The sequence below is a fragment of the Nannospalax galili genome, unplaced genomic scaffold, assembly GCF_000622305.1.
Source record: "Nannospalax galili isolate Female #2095 unplaced genomic scaffold, S.galili_v1.0 scaffold370, whole genome shotgun sequence".
NCBI lineage: Eukaryota > Metazoa > Chordata > Mammalia > Rodentia > Spalacidae > Nannospalax > Nannospalax galili.
The window spans coordinates 3,553,120-3,558,533 of NW_008329335.1; positions in this window are offsets into that span (position 1 = coordinate 3,553,120).

The following is a 5,414-nucleotide window of genomic DNA, read 5'->3' on the forward strand; positions in this document are numbered from 1 at the left end:
GTGGGAAGAAGCCCCAAGATTTCCCAGGGAGTGGATTGAGTAGCTGGGTTGTACTGGATGCAAACGTTCAGGGAGAGGAAAGGTAAGCCTCAGAGCCCCAGAAAGAGGCTGTCAGCCCCAGAAAGAGGCTGGTGGGTGTTGCAGGACCAGGGAAGTAGAGGGAGGTTAGGGTGGTGCCAGGTCCAGAAGCAGTGCTCCTGGTGCCCAAGGAAGGCACCAAGCAGGTCCGGGTGAAAAGGATCAGGAAGGAGCACTGGCTTCCCAGGTGTCTGGGGCCCCAAGACTAGGAATGGCACAGGGCCCAAACTAGGAGTAGAGAACACCAGGCAAGATGGAAGGGTGAATGCACCTGGGGGAGTCAAGATGCGGAGGGGCGATAGACTTACCCCAAGAGAAGCCTGAGGGCAGGAGAGCAGGCCAGGAGAGTTAGCCGGTGGTACAGGTCCAGGGAAGCAGAGAGAGGCGAGGGCGGGGCCAGGTCCATAAGCAGTACTCCTGGAGCCCAAGGAAGGCACCGACCTGGCCTGGGCAAAAAGGATCAGGAAGCAGCACCAGTTCCCCAGGTGTCTGGGGACCCAAGACCAGGAATGGGGCAGGGCCCAAACCAGGAGCAGAGAACAGCGGGGGAGACGGAAGGGCTAATGAGGCTGGGGGAGTCAAGGCGCGGAGGCCTGTGCGATAGACCCACCTCAAGAGGGAGTATATTTTTTAAAGTATTCCCTTACTCTGGATCTTTTTGGTGTCTGTGGTGATGGTTTCTCTTTCATCTCTGGTTTTATTGATTTGGATTTGGTCTTACTCTTTTTTGGTTAACTTGGCTGAGAGTCTGTCTATTTTATTTATCTTTTCCAAAGAACCAACTGTTAGAATCAGTGATTCTTTGTACTTTTATATTTGCCTACATTTCATTAATTTGTGCTCTTATTTTTGTTATTTCTTCCCTGTTGCTGAGTGTGGATTTGATTTGTTATTGCCCTTTCAGATTCTTTAGTTATACCGTTAAGTCATTTACTTATGCTTTTTCTGATTTCTTAATGTAGACACTTAGAGCTGTAACTTACCTCTTAAGACTGATTTCTATGTGTTCCATAAGTGTTGTTGTATTATATTATATTATCATTTTAATTTAGTTTCAGGAATACTTTTATTTCTTTACTGATTTCTACTTTGACCCATTCATCATTCAGGAGTGTGTTGTTTAATCTCCATGAGTTTGTGTACTTATTAGAGCTTTATATGCTGTTGATTTTACATTTTATTGTATTGTGATTTAATAGAATGCACGGAATTATTTCTTTTTTTGTATTTGTTGAGGTTTGTTTTGTGCCCCAGTATATGGTTAGTTTTAGAGAAACTTCCATGGTCTGCTGAGTAGAATGTATATTCTTTGGTGCTTGGGTAAAATACCAATAGATGTATATTAGATCCATTTGACATATGATATCCTTTCATTCAAAAGTTCATCTGTTTATTCTTTATCTAGCTGACCAGTCTATAGGAGGTACTGAAGTATTGAATTTAATTACTATTACTGGGTTGGAGTTAATATGTATCTAGAAGTCTTGATGTATCTTTTTAAAAAATAATATGCACTATATTTTGTAGCAGATATGCTTATGATTGCAATCTATTATTGGTCAATTTTCCTTTGATCAGTATGAAGTTACCTTCTTTTAAAAAAATATTTTATTATTTTTATTTTATGTGTATATGTGTATTGCTTGAATGTGGATAAGTGCACCCATCTCGTCCAGTGCCCACGGAGGACAGAAGAGGCTGTCAGATCCCCTGGAACTGGAGTTACAGACAATTGTTAGCTACCATGTGGATGCTGGGACTTGATCCTGGGTCTTCTGCAAGAACAGTCAGTGTTCTTAACCACTGAGCCATCTCTCCAGACCCGGAAGTTACCTACCTTATCTCTTCTTATTAATTTCAATTTGAAATCTACTTCGTAATACGTTAGAATTGAAAACCTCGCTTATTTCTTAGTGCCATTTGCTTAGAATATTTTTCTATCCTTTCCCCCAATTATAATGCCTATCTTGAATATGAGATGAGTTTCTTGAAGACAATAAAAAAATGGGTTTTTGTTTTTTTAAACCATTAGACTAGTCTATGTCTTTTAACTGAAGAGTTAAGGCCATTGATAATTATGGTTATTATTGAAATATGTATATTAGGTATTGCTGTTTTAATTTCTGTTTGTGTTCTTGGTCCTGGTTTGTGTTTCCATAATTATTTCCTCATTTATTTTCTTTCTGTAGCCTCCTGAATATTGTTATTACATTCATCAGTATTTGTTTAGTTTTGAGTATTATATAGGGCTGGTTTTGTGTACATGAATTATTTCAGACTATTCCTGTCATAAAATATTTTTCCTTCCCCTTTGACTATATTATATACTCTTGCTGGGTGAAATATTCTGGATTGGCATCTATGTTCATTTAGAACTTGGAATGCTTTCTTTACTTGAGGCTCTTCTGGCTTTTATAGTTTGCATAGAAAAGTCACCTATCAATGTGAAGGGCCTTTCTTTATATTTAACTTGTATTTCTCTTACAACTTTGACTATTGTCTCTTTGCTCTGTACCTTTTAATGTTCTTACTATGATATGCCATGTGGAATTTCTGTTCCAGCCTGGCCTCTTTGGTTTCCTATGTGCTTCTTCCATCTGTATGGGTATGTCTTTCCTTAATTTAGGGAAATTCTCTTTTATAATCCTGTTGAAGATTTAATCAATGCAATTGACCTGGCATTCTTCCTCTATGCCTATGTTGCATAAATTTGGTCCTTTGATGGTGTCCCACATTTCCTGCATATTCCATTTCTGTGCTTTTTAATTCTTTTTCATATTCTTTGCTTGAGCAGTCCAATTCTTCAACTTTAGAGTCCAGTCTTGATATTCTGTTTTCCATTTCATTCACTCTGTTGGTGAGGTTTTTCCTGTTGTTTTAAAATGGCTTCTTGAGTTTTTCAGTTCCGTCTTCATTGCAGCCTGACTTTTCTTCAATATTTCTATCTCTTTTGTGAGTTCAGTTTGCAAATACAGTATTGTCTTTGTCATTTCATTCATCTGTATTTTCTTGAGCTTCATTCAGGAGTTTATAGCTATCTTTTTTGAGGTTTTTTTTTTTTTGAGTTGTTTGTTCTCTAAATTCATTGAGTTCTTTTATCCTGTTTATGATTGTTCTTTTAAATTATGTGTCCTGGGATCCCTGGAGGTAGTTCTCATTGTAGAACACTTCTACAGGACTTGTCAGGTTTGGTGAGGGCATATTACTTTGGTTTTTCATCTTACTTGTATTTTATCATTGTGATCTGGGGATGTGTATTTCTTTTGTTACTTGTGTCTGATATGAAACTCAAGTCTGCCTTTGTCGAGTTGAAGTTTGATTCTGTTTATATTGTTGATGTAGCTTGGTTTCTTTCTGATCTGGTATAAACAGTTTATCTGTGTGGGGTCTCTCCCTCCCCTCATGGATCATTGACCACTGATCCACTAGAAAAAAGGGAGCAGAAGCTTTGAACGGGGTCAGGATGGCCAGTGAGCACTGATGGAAGAAAGCCCTTTCCAGGAGGCAGATTCAATGATACAGCTCCAGACTCAGTGAAACTGCTCCAGATTCAGTGAAACAGCTCCAGATTCAGTGAAACAGCTCTGTTTATTCAGTGGGGGTCAGAGAAAATATAGTGTGGAGGCAGCAGCCAATGCTTCAGCTGATAGGTGCTCATAGTATGCTTTATTTACATGTGGTAGCAGGATCCTAACATCTGACTATGGGGCAATGCCTAATTATCATACAGAAAAAACCTGGGGGTACTTTTTACCCCAGGTAACTATGCCAAAGGTCATGTTCCAAATAAGGTCAGGCATCCATGCTTGGCGGCACTTTGCAGGTAAGTCAGGCAGAGAGCAGGAGGCCCCCGCTGAGAAAGGGAGTCCTTCCATATAGCGCCAAGCCCCTTAGAGCTATCTGGATATGGAAGACTACAACCCTAGCAGCAGGGTCCCCCAGCATCCCCCCCATTTTGTTTTATAATGGGGAAGTGTCATCACAAGCTTTAAGAGCCAACTCATCTATCTCAGGAGAATCCAAAGTTTGATAACTGACCATGACCTGATTAGTAGTAATTTTAGCAATGGTAGTAATTTGTAAGAAATTGTATGAAACAGAAAGCAAGCATCAAAATAACATAATCAGGGGGCTATTGATATTGTAACATCTTCCCTCTGAAGAGGTAACCCCAAAATCTTTGGGATAAGAGTTCACAAACCCTTTTAATGTTTTTGGCCTTTGGGACAGGGTACATTGCTAAAAGTCCCAAGGACATTTTGACTTTTAGCTAAGAAAGAAACTGGCTACATTTCTTTGGGGTCTTTTTACCCTAGCTGCTTAGCCAATTTTTATCTCCCATTTTTATCACACAACCATCTGAAGAGGCTTACCCAAATTGCCAACAGGGAATTGGGATGCAGACCGCTCTGGCTTCTTCCACACTGAACAGGGATGCAGGGTGAGGCAATTGGGGTACCCCTTTCAGTGGGTCTATCTAAAAGATTCCCAAATTACATATCTCTTAACTATAGGGAGAAAAGAAAGGTGTTTGACTGGTGCCTGGAAGATGTGAAGAAAAAGTAAAGGTAAGAGTAATGGCAAGAGTATTTAGTATTACAATTTCTAGGCAGGGAATGAGAAATTCTCCAAATTAAAGTCCATTGGAATTTCTTGATGAGGGCTCCCAAAAGCATCCATCTAACAGGTTTTTTCTCATTTTTCTTTTGCCTGCCAAGGCTGGAATGATCCATGAACTCAGGATTTGTTGTCAGGCACTTTGATAACTGTTGGAGTTGCTAGAATCAGCTCCCTCTTAAATGGCCTCTAGATAGGAAGAGAAAATAAATTTAGCCATCATTTTAGAATAGTGAGTTGTTTCCTTCAGCTGCAAGTGGGAACTACAGTATTGTAGACCAAGATTTATAGTCCTACAACTGAGTAGCACTGTCCTATTAGAAACAAAATCACCAATGACAAATAATTGTCTAAATAACATAAGAACTTAAATCTAATGTCTGGGATGTGTAATCCTTTGAGTTCTTAAAGAAATATATTGATGACTTTACTCTTTGGTTATACTTTCCCCTTGGGTTTTTAAGGCCATACAGTTGGCCCAAATAAACAAATATAGTATTACTTTTAAGGTCATATGAGGATCTGTTTCTCAGTGGTCACATGGGCTAGCCCCTGGCTCCTCAGGCTTTTCTTTACCAGTTCCATCTACATGAAGATAAGCCAAGAGGTCTTGCTTGACCTGGGCTTCGCTTGGAAGCATGGAAGAAATATTTCCTCTGTGTTGACTGTTGACCCTGCAGACTGGACACTGGTTCAAGTCCATCTCATGGGGTCTCCAT